Raw genomic sequence first — 14,888 nt, 5'->3', positions numbered from 1 at the left:
TTAGGCCCTATGTCCGGTTGCTCTTGTTGCTTTTCTTCAACACGTTTTATCCGACTTTTTAGCCTTGATAACATGACCTTTCCTACTTTTGCCCGAGTTTCTCTCGCTATTGTCCTTGCACCTTTCGCAATTCATTGTTTGTATGTCTAAGAAGTAGACTAGAACAGCAATTTTAAGCGATGTTCTGAGATGAATTGGCACAGGAGAGGAAGTGGTGAAAGGCTGAATCTAATCAGTCTGAAGACTGATAGACCACACAGAAATCCTTCATTTTGCCTATCTTGGCACCAACTGTCACGCTGACAGACAACACAGGATCTGTTGACAGATCAACTAGGTGGCACGCCGAAGTGGTTATCTAGATGCGACAACACCTTCACCTACGTCTACATCTACACATACACACACTCAGCAAACTACAGTGAAGTGCATGGTAGACGATACTCCCCATTGCAATAGTTATTAGGACTTCTCCCCAGTCCATTCACCTATGAAGCATGGGAATAATGACTGTGTAAATGCCTCTGTGCATGTTGTAATTAATTTTATTTTGTCCTCATAATCCTCTAGGGAACGATTCGTAGAGGGTTTTAGTACATTCCTACAGTCATAATTTAAAGCTGTTTTCTTCAAATTTTGTAAGCAGGCTTTCTCGGGGTTGTTTATGTCTATCATCAAGAGTCTGCCAGTTCGTTTTCTTCGGCATCTCTAAGACACTACCATGGGCCACAGAAATCTGTGATCATTTGTGTTGCTCTTCTCTCTGTATGTTCAGTATCCCTGTCAATCCTATCTCGCACGCGTCCCTCACAAATGTATTTGTAATGCGTGTTGCACGAGCGACATGTAAGCAAACTGCTAAGAAGACTGGTTGCATTTCCCGAGTTTCTACCAGAAATACGGAGTCTGTCACCCCCTTTATCTACGACTGAGCCTATGTGATCATTCCATTCATAACCATCCACTGTCATACCCAGATATCTGTTTGTGTTGACTGTGTCCAGTTGTGGATCATTGATACTGTAGCCACAGGATGCTACGTTTTCTTATTTTATGAAGTGCATAATTTTACGTTTTTGATCATTTAATGGAAGTTGCCAGTAATTGCACCACACTGAAATCTTACCAAAATCTGAATGAATATTTGTGCAGTTTTGCTTCAGAGAGTAGTCCTTTACAGATACCTGCATCATCTGTGGGATGTCTGAGGTTTCTATTTGTACAGTTTTCGAGGAAATTAATACACAAAATTAACAATATGGGTCTCTGGGGTATGTCGGAAGTTGTTTCAAAGTCTGTCAATGAATCCCCATCCAAGATAACATGCTGAGCCCTCCCTGCCAAAAACCGCTCAAAATAATCACAAATTTCGTTTGATACCTCATACCAACCACCTCCTGACAATAAGCTTGGATGAGGCACTGAGCCAAATGTGATTCAGAAATTGAAGACAATTCCAACTACCTGACTATGTTACTCCATGGATTCCTGGCTAATCTGAGGAAATTGCGATTTGGGTTTCACAGAACCTGTGTTTTCGGAATTCATGCTGGTTGGCATGAAGGAGGTCATTCTGTTAGAGATACGGTGTTACATATGTGTTTAGCATATGTTCTAAGATTGTACAACAAATGGATGTGGGTAATACTGGACGGTAGTTTTGTGGATCCCTTTTACTGTCCTCCTGTAGACTGGTGTTACCTACGTTTTCATCAACATCTACATTATACTCCGAAAGCCACATAATGGTGTGTGGCGAAGGGTACTTTCGGTACCACTACCTGATCCCTCTAACCCTGCCCACTCGCGAATAGGGCGTGGGAAAAATTGTTGACGGAAGCCTCTTTATTGGCTCTAATTTCTAGAATTTTCTCCTCGTGGTCAATAAACGAGATGTATGTTGGGGGAAATAATGTGTTGTCTGACTCCTCCTGAAATGGGCTGTCCCGAAACTCCAATAGTAAATCTCACCTAGATGCACAACGTTTCTCTTGTAACGTCTACCAGTTGAATTTGTTTAGCATCTCCGTAACGCTCTCTCGCCAGTTAAACGATCCTGTGACGAAACGTGCCGCTCTTTGTTGGATCATCTCCATCTCCTCTATCAGTCCTACCTGATAGAGATCCCAGATAGATGAACAATACTCAAGAATCGGGTGAACAAGCGCCTTATGAGCCACTTCTTTCGTGGATGACTTGCATTTCCTTAAGATTCTTCCGATGAATCTGAGTCTTGCGTCTGCTTTTCCCACTACCTGTTTTATATGGTCATTCCACTTAAGGTCGGTCTGGATAGTTACGCCTAGATATTTTACGGCAGACACAATCTCCAGCTGTTTGTCATCAATAGTGTAGCTGTACAGCAGTGGATTTCTTTTCCTATGTATGCGCAATATGTTACATTTATTTACGTACAGGGTCAGCTGCTATTGTGTACACCATTCATCAATTCTCCACAGGTCGTTCTGCAAATTCTTGCTATATTCTGGCGTTGCTACTATGGTTTAGACAACTGCACCATCTGGTAATAACCTTAAAGAGCATCCGACGCTTTCTACTAGATCATTTATATATATTGTAAATAGCAACGGTGGCCGTCCGGAGTGGCTGAGAGGTTCTAGGCGCTACAGTCTGGAACTGCACGACCACTACGGTCTCACGTTCGTTCGAATCCTGCCTGGGGCATGGATGTGTGTGATGTCCTTAGGTTAGTTAGGTTTCAGTAGTTCTAAGTTCTAGGGGACTGATGACTTCAGAAGTTAAGTCCCATAGTGCTCAGAGCCATTTGAACAATTTTTAACACATAGTTCTCAGAGCCATTTTGAACAGCGACGGTCATGTCACATTTCCCTGTGGCACCCCGGATATTATCTTTACATCTGTCGATTTTGTTCCGCTAAGAGCGACGTGTTGATTTCTACTTGCAAGAAAGTTTTGAATCCAATCGATACTCCGTAAGCTCGTATTTTTTGCATTAAACAGCAATGCAGGTCAGTGTCAAATGCCTTGCTGAGATCAAGGATTACGGCATCAACCTGAGCACCGTTGTCCACTGCGCTGTGCATCTCATGGAGGAACAGAGCGAGCTGAGTTTCGCAGGATCTCTGTTTGCGGAATCCATGTCGATTTTTATAGAGGAGCTGTTCATTTTCCAAATACGACATAATTCTTTAGCATAAAACTTGTTCCATAATTCTACAACAGATTGACGTCAACGATGTAGGTCTATAATTGTGTAGATCTGTCTTACAGCCTTTCTTAAAAACGGGAATGACCTGCGCTTTTTTCCAGTCGTTAGGTACCTTTCGTTGCTTAAGCGATCTACGATAAATTAATGTTAGAAAGGCAGCAAGATCTTTCGCATAATCTTTGTAGAATAGGTATCTCATCTGGTCCTGAAGCCTTTCCACTACTAGGCGATTGTAGCTGCATTTCAATTCCACGATCGGTTACTTCCATATCTGCCATTTCGACGTTCGCACGACCATTGAAAGGAGGGACAGTGTTACGATCTTCCGTGGTGAAACAACTTCGGAAGACGGAATTCAGTTCTTCAGCATTCTCTCTGTTATCTTCCGTTTCGGTGCCGGTGTGGTCGCTGAGAGAATGAATAGATGATTTTGGCCCATTTACTGATTTTACATACTACCAAAATCTCTTGGGGTTTTTACTCAGTTCGGTTGACAAAGTCTTACTTTCTAAATCATTGAACGCTTCTCTCATTGCTCTCCTTACGCTCATTTTCGCTTCGTTCAGATTTTGTTTGTCAGCTAGGTTTTTCACGTTTCTTGAATCGGAGGTTAAGTGCTCTTTGTTTACGTAGCGCTTTTCTAACACAGCTATTAAAGCATGGTGGATCGCTCCCATCCCTTAAAACCTTACTGCCGGCCGCGGTGGCCGTGCGGTTCTAGGCGTTCCAGTCCGGAGCCGCCCTGCTGCTACGGTCGCAGGTTCGAATCCTGCCTCGGGCATGGGTGTGTGTGATGTCCTTACGTTAGTTAGGTTTAAGTAGTTCTAAGTTCTAGGGGACTAATGACCACAGCAGTTGAGTCCCATAGTGCTCAGAGCCATTTGAACCATTTTTAAAACCTTACTCGGAACGTACTTGTCTAGGGCTTATTGAACGATGCCTTTGAATTTTTTCCATCTTCGTCCTCATCACGGAATATTTGATACTGACAGCTGATATATTCTGAAATTTGTATTCTGTCACCATTGCTGAGCAATTATGTCTTCCTACCTTTCTATACCTGGCAAGTTGAAGTCACCCCTATTACAACAGCATGATCAGGAAAATTACTAACGATATTCTGAAAGCACTACCTGAAGCGCTCTACAATTACAAAAAATGGTTCAAATGGCTCTGAGCACTATGGGACTCAACTGCTGTGGTCATTAGTCCTCTAGAACTTAGAACTACTTAAACCTAACTAACCTAAGGACATCACACACATCCATGCCCGAGGCAGGATTCGAACCTGCGACCGTAGCAGTCGCACTGTTCCAGACTGCGCGCCTAGAACCGCGAGACCACCGCGGCCGGCTCTACAATTACAGATCCTGACCCATGTGATCTATAAAATAAAAGCATCCGATCAAAATTTTTGACCGTTCTTTGATACTCAGTTTCACCCAGATTAATTCACATTCGGAATACGTGATAGCCTCGCTAGCTTTTATCGCATTTTTTACTGCAATGAACACGCCGCCACCATTCGCGACTAACCTATCGTTACGATAAACATTCCAATATGAACTTTGGATTTCGTTGTCATTGATTTCTGGCTTCCACCAGCTTTCTGTTCCCAATACTAACTGTGCATTATAACCTTCAATAAGCGATACTAATTCTGGGACCTTTCCTTGGATGCTCCTGCAGTTTACTAAAATCACATTAATCTTTTCTATCTCTGATCTACGAGGACCAAGTTTTTCTAAGGTCACTATGGCTGATTTAACAGGTAAATCGTGTTTGCTCCGAAGGGAGGGGTCCCCTAACTTAAAAAAGCCCTATGTGCACGCCACCGGTACTCCGCTACCCTGGTACCTGCTTTATACGTGTAGTACACGCCTGACCTATTAAGGGGAACCCTACAATTCTGCAGCCGATAGCGGAGGTCGAGAAATTCGCATCCGATACCGTCGCAGAGCCGTCTCAGCCTCTGGCTTAGACCTTCCACTCTGCTCCAAACCAGAGGACCGCTATCAACCCTGGGTACGATAATACAAATAGACAGCATACCCTGCACCCCGCGTGCGTTGCCAGTTGCCTTCACCAAAACAGCCAGCCGCCGAAAGGAGCCGAGGATAGCCTCAGGACCTGAGCGGCAGGCGTCATTCGTGCCGCCATGTGGCACTACATGCAGCCAGTTGTACCCAGTGCGCTCGATAGCCGCCGGGAGGGCCTCCTCCACATCACGGATGAGACTTCCCGGAAAACATACCGAATGCGCACTGGAAATCTTTCTCGCCTTGCCTGCTGTCTCCCTGAGGGGCTCCATCACCAGCCTAAGATTGGAGCTCCCAATGACTAGCATACCCACCCTCTCTATTTGTCCGGACTGGACAGGAAAATAGACCGCTGGTTCAACAGGAGAGGCTTCCCGTGCTGGCTGAGAGCTATCATCAACACTAGGTAGCACCGCGTACCTGTTGCTGAGACGTAGGGAGCCAGCCGCACGGCCTGCTCCCTCTTTCGCCTTTCGTCTAGTGACACTCGCACCCACCACTGTCTGCCACCCACTCTAGAGTGAGGACGGATCAGTCAGATGTTGCGTATCGGAAGCCGCAGTGACGTCCGGGCCACCAGGGGATTCCAGTGACATCAAAGGTATCGCACGTCTCGGCACTGGTGCCCCGACGTCACCGCAACTTCGAGCATTATCTAGAAGCTTGTCGACGGTAGCCAACGTAGCTTCCAGCTCTTTACGGACAGCAGCCAACTCTCCTTGTGTCCGCTCACAACAACCACAGTCCCTAGCCACATCGTACTGTGTATAGAATAGATGTAAGGCCTCAAGTGGCGCTACTGAGTTTGAAAGTATTCCAAAGGAGAAGAAAGTAACACTAAAAGTTGGTGTGCAGATTTCTTTTCAAATGGCTCTGAGCATTATGGGACTCAACAGCTGAGGTCATTAGTCACTTAGAACTTAGAACTACTTAAACCTAACTAACCTAAGGACATCACATACATCCATGCCCGAGGCAGGATTCAAACCTGCGACCGTAGTGGTCGCGCGGTTCCAGACTGACGCGCCTAGAACCGATCGGCCACATTGGCCGGCGCGAATTTCTAACAGAACTCTGAGACCGCAAGCTATTAAACAGAAATAAATTTCTCCATACGGAAGCCGTCATACACAAGAATACACTCAAGACTTACACGAAATACAAAAGCTACGATTAATTTTCGAACCACTAGTCTACACAGTAAAATACACACGTACAGTTCGCTTCTTTGCAGAAGCGCGTGGAAAAAAAATTAATTTATAGTTTATCACACAAGTACACAAGTGCTGCTGCTGCTCTGCTGCGCGTCCTCTCGGCTCGGCGGCTGACGCTATACTTTTTCTTACAACTACTGAGCTCTCTCTCTCTCTCTCTCTCTCTCTCTCTCTCTCTCTCTCTCTCTTGCTCATTCGGCTAGTGTAAGTGCGTATTTAACTCCAAATGGAAATATTGATTTTTGAGCGCGGCCGTATATTGGTTTCACTGCGGACAGTTTACTCCTTCATTAGCAGAAAGTGGCCACTTTTCCGAGAACATGTCTTTAACACAGGAGCGAAATGTACGCGTAGGGTGAGAGCTTAAGCCGGTAACGGGCAAATCGTATCGCCCGTTTCTCTTCTGTATCAGAGCCGCACTGCAGCGATAAACTTTATACGGGGTGCAAATCCACTGCCGCGATCCTTTTTTTTCTCCCGCACTCGTATTAAGAGCGCCTCAAAGAGCCACGTGCCTGGGACTTTGTACGATGCGCCAGAATTGGTGGTAAAACGATTCGCAAGGGGCCGAAAAAAAAGGGAGCGGTGAGCCAGCCATGCGCACGGGCAATTTTTTTAATAACCGGTGGCCGGTCGGTGGGTCTTAGTATCAGTCGGAAGCGTACGTACGACCGCCTTTCATTCGCCTGCCTCTTCGGTGCAGATCGTGTCCCCAGCTGAATATCTGAGTCTGGAAAAAGCCGGTCAGCACAGCAGCCTGGGAGTGCCTGTGGATACTTTTTTTATCACGTTATACATTTGTAGCTATGGTCGCTAAATTTATTTAACGAAAACACCGTTTAGCGTTGCGATGTTTGTACTACCTCCTATCCCATATTCCCCCTCATTTTCTTCTTCACTTTTTTTTGTTACACACCATTGGAGTCTTTCATTAAATCTTCCTAAATTATTCAGTTCCTGAGTTGTTATGATCATTTAGTGAACGGAGCACTTCAGTATTTATTTAATTACCCTACATTGTAGCCTATTTTCCAGTATTGTACAATATACCGTATTTTCTGTCTAAAATTACATTGTTACATTCACTTTAAATTAAAAACGAATGTTGACGTTATTGTTATATAATCATTTAAACAAAAGTGAATATGTAGTATACTACATTTTAATTTGACAAAGTGTAAAACAATTTGTACATTATTGACTGGCCAGTTCCTACAGTAGAACAGATGTTTAAATACAGCTCTCAAAACTTCAAAATGGTTCAAATGGCTCTGAGCACTGTGGGACTTAACATCTTAGGTCATCAGTCCCCTAGATCTACTTAAATCTAACTAACCTAAGGACATCACACAACACCCAGCCATCACGAGGCAGAGAAAATCCCTGACCCCGCCGGGAATCGAACCCGGGAACCCGGGCGTGGGAAGCGAGAAAGCTACCGCACGACCACGAGATGCGGGCCCCTCAAAACTATTAAAATATAAAACAGTAGAAAGTCCAGCAGGCCGCTGTAGCTGTATTTATGTTTCCGAACTTGGACGTTGCATCTTCTGGTATATATCTGTGCAGAAAACTTTATAAATTTATACTTTGATAAAGAGGAAATGAAGCTATCTGAGATATCTTAAAAATACTGAGCGAATAGAATCGAACAAGGAAGAAAATATTACGCATCTAGTTAGGAAACTAGGTATGTATTACATACGCCCCACAAACAACGGGCCTACACGTATTTAATAAATAAGATTTGTAATTTCATACCAGAAGGAGGTTACTCACAACTGCAATGTCATGAGGTACATGGAGATAATACAGAATGCCGCAGAGTAACAGTTGGCGTGGCTAAGCAAAATTCTCAACCATCCTTAATTGATAAAAACCATCGTCAGTGATGAATGTCCAGTCTAAAAACGAAGGAATAGAATTAGAATCATAAACAGATCCTTGATTAAAAATCAGTGAGGCAGTTGTAAGGTGTCAGGCAAATCCAACACCTTTCATGAAAACCCTGACATAATGAGCAAATCTAGTAGTATGTCACATAGCTCCGAATAAATCGTGACATTAAATTAACCAAAGTAACACGAGTAACGAGTGAGCAAATGGAATACCACAGACTAACACAAGAATACCTAAATGCATGTCGTGTTAAGTAGAAGGCCCTACGATAAGGGACGGACTGGACACCCACGTCGCCAGCTAACCACTAGAGCCACACAACCCACACGTTTTACCGTGAGACTTTTTCGTGTCCCTGTTACGTCAAGGACCACCCCCAGCCCATGTTAAAAGCTAGAGCCCTCCAGAAAAACAGTATAGATCTTACGATAACACAAAAAGGGCCACTACCACCCGCAAGTTTTAGCGTGAGACTTTTTCGCGTCTCAGGTACGTCAAGGACCACTCCCCAGCCCATTTTAAAAGATAGAGCCCTCCAGAAGAACAGTATAGATCTTACAATAACGCTACAAGGACCGCACCAGCTGCAGGTTTTAGCGTGAGACTTTTTAGCGTCTCTGTTACGTTGCAAAACTTTAAAAACATTGCCCCACCACGAAAAGTATAACGTTTCTCATTGGATTGACAGAATTTTTGTAGGCGGAGCTTAAGGTTAACATTGAGACCCTGATTTGTCAGATGAAAACACAGCCAGATAGTTTTTTTTAAATCTACTTCGGTAAATTGTAGTAAGGAGAAGTTAGGAGAGTTAGTTCCGAGACGGCGAGCTGGATGGCTGGTGCGCCGGCCGCTGTCGCCCTGACGCTGCCTAAACACCGACAAGGTGATGAACACACGCGATGCCGCATTTTTGAGAACATAAGGCTTCACTTAGAACTGCAGAAGACTCATCTGTTACACCCCTTTTTTGCGTAATACTAGTGTCGATCGTTAATTAAAACTCATGGTGTTCACATTTGCCACTTGAAGAACAGATCTGAAACGCGATGATTTTTCTTTTATATAGTTATTGAGAAGCCACATCAGCCACTGTAATTTACGACAAGTTAGATAAGTAATTAAAGATGATTGAGGGTCACTGTAGATCATTTTGTTAGTTTTCTCTTTTGTGAAACTTAAATTAAACCTAGATTATACACTCCTGGAAATTGAAATAAGAACACTGTGAATTCATTGTCCCAGGAAGGGGAAACTTTATTGACACATTCCTGGGGTCAGATACATCACATTATCACACTGACAGAACCACAGGCACATAGACACAGGCAACAGAGCATGCACAATGTCGGCACTAGTACAGTGTATATCCACCTTTCGCAGCAATGCAGGCTACTATTCTCCCATGGAGACGATCGTAGAGATGCTGGATGTAGTCCTGTGGAACGGCTTGCCATGCCATTTCCACCTGGCGCCTCAGTTGGGCCAGCGTTCGTGCTGGACGTGCAGACCGCGTGAGACGACGCTTCATCCAGTCCCAAAAATGCTCAATGGGGGACAGATCCGGAGATCTTGCTGGCCAGGGTAGTTGACTTACACCTTCTAGAGCACGTTGGGTGGCACGGGATACATGCGGACGTGCATTGTCCTGTTGGAACAGCAAGTTCCCTTGCCGGTCTAGGAATGGTAGAACGATGGGTTCGATGACGGTTTGGATGTACCGTGCACTATTCAGTGTCCCCTAGACGATCACCAGAGGTGTACGGCTAGTGTAGGAGATCGCTCCCCACACCATGATGCCGGGTGTTGACCGTGTGTGCCTCGGTCGTATGCAGTCCTGATTGTGGCGCTCACCTGCACGGCGCCATACACGCATACGACCATCATTGGCACCAAGGCAGAAGCGACTCTCATCGCTGAAGACGACACGTCTCCATTCGTCCCTCCATTCACTCCTGTCGCGACACCACTGGAGGCGGGCTGCACGATGTTGGGGCGTGAGCGGAAGACGGCCTAACGGTGTGCGTTACCGTAGCCCAGCTTTATGGAGACGGTTGCGAATGGTCCTCGCCGATACCCCAGGAGCAACAGTGTCCCTAATTTGCTGGGAAGTGGCGGTGCGGTCCCCTACGGCACTACGTAGGATCCTACGATCTTGGCGTGCACCCGTGCGTCGCTGCGGTCCGGTCCCAGGTCGACGGGCACGTGCACCTTCCGCCGACCACTGGCGACAACATCGATGTACTGTGGAGACCTCACGCCCCACGTGTTGAGCAATTCGGCGGTACGTCCACCCGGCCTTCCGCATGCCCACTATACACTTTCGCTCAAAGTCCGTCAACTGCACATACGGTTCACGTCCACGCTGTCGCGGCATGCTACCAGTGTTAAAGACTGCGATGGAGCTCCGTATGCCACGGCAAACTGGCTGACACTGACGGCGGCGGTGCACAAATGCTGCGCAGCTAGCGCCATTCGACGGCCAACACTGCGGTTCCTGGTGTGTCCGCTGTGCCGTGCGTGTGATCATTGCTTGTACAGCCCTCTCGCAGTGTCCGGAGCAAGTATGGTGGGTCTGACACACCGGTGTCAATGTGTTCTTTTTTCCATTTCCAGGAGTGTAGATGTGATATGGCATAGGTCATCCTTCGATCGATTGTAGAACTTGGAAACCCATTCAGGGAATATTCGTTGACATTTTTTTGAACGCAGTTGGTTTTTACCATCCTGTATTAAAACATTTCCTTTTATCAATAGTGCAATTTATAAACGATGTTTTGTGATTTGAATAAATTTCCAATGGTAAATTTACCTGCTTTTTTCGACGTTATTTTACCAGCTATCTAAAAATGGGGAAGCCTTGAAACCCTTCCACTAAATTTAGTTAGTATTAAGATTATTTTACAGGGAGTGCAGTGGAGCTGACGCTGAGATCATTTAGTATTTGGTTATATCATCGCTAGTCTCACAGAACTCTTCTGAATTCTACATGTCATGTGTGGTGTGGCGTCTCCTTACCAGCAACAAGTCCCAGGTTCAAACTAGTTAATTCCCTAAAAAACACGCTCAGAGCGTCGTTGCGCGAAAGTGGTAGGGAGACACGATATAGAACAATCAGACACCAGCATAAATGTTTAGAAACAAAAAAGAAAAAGAGGTGGGGACAGTCCTCATGTAACGGGGAACAACTTCCAGAAAACGAAACTGTCATCAATATAATGGTTAAAATATGTTACTGTGGGACTAGTTCAAGCAACAGACAATGCTCCTCGTAAATGGTATGCGGTAAATAGTTGCATCGTGGAGGGATTGAAGAACAAAATAAAGTCAGTGAATACACTGAAAAATTATTATGTTTAAAATATTTTTGGCACCAACATTGATCGAAAGGAAGAAGCTTTTGCTGACGGTCAAACTTATCGGAAGCCCACACTTCTATTCGAGTTAGTCTCCAACGTAACAGTAACTGGAACAGCTGTCAGCAGAAGCTAAGAGGCGTCCAATGGTGTATATGAGCGTGTACGGTGGCTGCCGACCAGGTATTGTCTGTAAAATACACTCATGTTCAGAAGAAATAGAACACTTTGAACGAGTAGTAATAGGACGTTCGTATTCACAGGACATGTACGTACAATGGTATGTTCTGCAAAAAATGTGTAGCACCTCAGTCACCTCGGTACTGCACGTGTTCTGCTTCCCAGTTGGCACAGGGCCTGCCATGTGCTCTGATAACATGTTCGATGCGTGATGCCGTCAATGCATGTAAGGTGCGAAAGGCGTCCTGTGGTATAGCCATCCATGATGCATTCATCTGGTTCCAAAGTTCATCTGTGGCGGTTGGTACTGGATTATAGGGCTGCACCCGTCATTTCACAATATCCCATGCACTTTCAGTCGGCGACAAGTCTGGTGATTTGGCGGGCCGACATCCTGTGATACCAAGTAGGCACGTGTTCGTGCACAACATGTGGTTGTGCATTCTACATCTACATCTACATGGATACTCTGCAAATCGAATTTAAAGTGCCTGGCAGAGGGTTCATCGAACCACCTTCGCAATTCTCTATTATTCCAATCTCGTATAGCTCGCGGAAAGAATGAACACCTGTACCTTTCCGTACGTGCTCTGATTCCCCTTATTTTATCGTGGTGATCGTTCCGCCCTATACAGGTCGGTGTCAACAAAACATTTTCACATTAGGAGGAGAAAGTTGGTGATTGGTGTTTCGTGAGAAGATTCCGTCGCAATGAAAAACGCCTTTCTTTTAACGATTTCCATCCCAAATCCTTCATCGTTTCTGTGACACTCTCTCCCACATTTCGCATTAACACAAAAGGTGCTGCCTTTCTTTGAACTTTTTCGATGTACTCCGTCAGTCCTACCTGGTAAGATTCCACACCGCTCAGCAGTATTCCAAAAGAGGAGAACAATTCTAAGTGTCCTGCCAATAAAACGCAGTCTCTGGTTAGCCTTCCCCACAACATTTTCTATGTGTTCTTTCCAGTTTAAGTTGTTCGTAATTGTAATACCTAGGTATTTAGTTGAATTTACAGTTTTTAGATTAGACTGATTTATTGTGTAACCGAAGATTAACGATTTCTTTTAAGCACTCATGTGGATGACCTTACACTTTTCGTTGTTTAAGGTCAACTGCCACTTTTCGCACTATTCAGATATTTTTTCTACATCGTTTTGCAGTTTGTTTTGATCTTCTTATCACTTGATTAGTCGAAAAACGACATCGTCATCTGCAAACAACCGAAGACTTGTCTCCCAAATCTTTTATATCGATAAGGGACAGCAAAGGACCTATAACACTACCTTAGGGAACGCCTGAAATCACTTCTGTTTTACTCGATGACTTTCCGTCATTTACTACGAGCTGTGACCTCTCTGACAGGAAATCGCAAATCCAGTCACATAGCTGAGACGATATTCCATAAGCACGCAATTTTACTACGAGCCGCTTGAGTGGTACAGTGTCAAAAGCCTTCTGGAAATCCAGGAATACGGAATCGATCTGAAATCCCTTGTCAATAGATCTCAGCACTTCATATGAATAAAGAGCCAGTTGTGTTACACAGGAACGTTGTTTTCTAAACCCACGTTCACTGTATGTTAATAGACCGTTTCCTTCGAGGTACTTCAAAAATGGTTCAAAAGGCTCTGAGCACTATGAGACTTAACATCTGAGGTCATCAGTCCCCTAGATCTTAGAACTACTTATACCTAACTAACCTAAAGACGTCACACACATCCATGCCCGAGGCAGGATTCGAACCTGCGACCGTAGCAGTCGCTCGGTTCGAGACTGAAGCGTCTAGAACTACTTAGCCACACCAGCCGGCGAGGTAATTCATAATGTTCGAACACAATATATATTCTAAAATCCTGCTGCATATCGACGTTAAAGATATGGGCCTGTGATTTAGTGGATTACTCCTACTACCTTCCTTGAACATTTGTGTGATCTGTGCAACTTTCCAGTCTTTGGGTACGGATCTTTCGTCGAGTGAACGGTTGTAAATGATTGTTAAGTATCGAGCAAATGCCTCAGCATACTCCGAAAGGAACCAAATTGGTATACAGTCTGGACCAGAAGAAAGTGATGTGAGTTGCTTCACTACTCCGAGGATATTTACTTCTACGTTATTCATGTTCTTAGCTGTTCTCGATTCGAATTCTGGGATATTTACTTCGTACTCTTTTATGAAGACATTTCGGAAAGCTGTGTTTAGTAAATCTGCTTTGAAAACACTGTCTTAGATAGTATCTCCATTGTTATCGCGTAGAGAAGACATTGATTGTTTCTTAGCGCTAACATACTTCACATACGACCAGAATCTCCGTGGATTTTCTGCCAGGTTTCGAGACAAAGTTTCGTTGTGGAAACTGTTATAGGCGTATCACCGACTGGAGTGGCCAAGCGGTTCTAGGCGCTACAATATGGAGCTGCGTGACCACTAGGGTCGCAGGTTCGAATCCTGCCTCCAGCATGGATGACTGAGATGTCCTTAGGTTAGTTAGGTTTAAGTAGGTGTCAGTTCTAGGGGACTGATGACCTCAGACGTTACGTCCCATTGTGCTCAGAGCCTTTTGGACCATTTGAATCCGCGCAAAGTTTCTGTAAATGATGGCCAATCTTGGGGATTTTGCGTGTGTTTGTCTCGTTAATTCTGCAACAGTGTTCTAACCTGTTTTGTGTACCAAGGAGGGTCAGCTCTGTCGTTTGTTAATTTATTTGGTATAACCCTCTCTATTGCTGCCGATACTATTTCTTTGAATTTAAGCCGCATCTGGTCTACACTTATATTATTAATTTGGAATGATTGGAGATAGTCACTCAGGAAGCCGACAAGTGAATTTTTATTTGCGTTTTTGAATAGGTATATTTTTCACTTATTTTTCGAGGATTCTGGGATTACAATATTCAATCTCGCTACGACAACCCTGTGTTCACTAATCCCTATATCGGTTTTGATGCTGGTTATTAACTCAGGATTATTTTTTGCTAAGAGGTGAAGCGTGTTTTCACAACCGTTTACTAT

The sequence above is a fragment of the Schistocerca gregaria genome, chromosome 3, assembly GCF_023897955.1.
Source record: "Schistocerca gregaria isolate iqSchGreg1 chromosome 3, iqSchGreg1.2, whole genome shotgun sequence".
Lineage (NCBI taxonomy): Eukaryota > Metazoa > Arthropoda > Insecta > Orthoptera > Acrididae > Schistocerca > Schistocerca gregaria.
The sequence above is the reverse complement of the archived record's forward strand: the minus strand, read 5'-3'. Positions refer to the sequence as shown.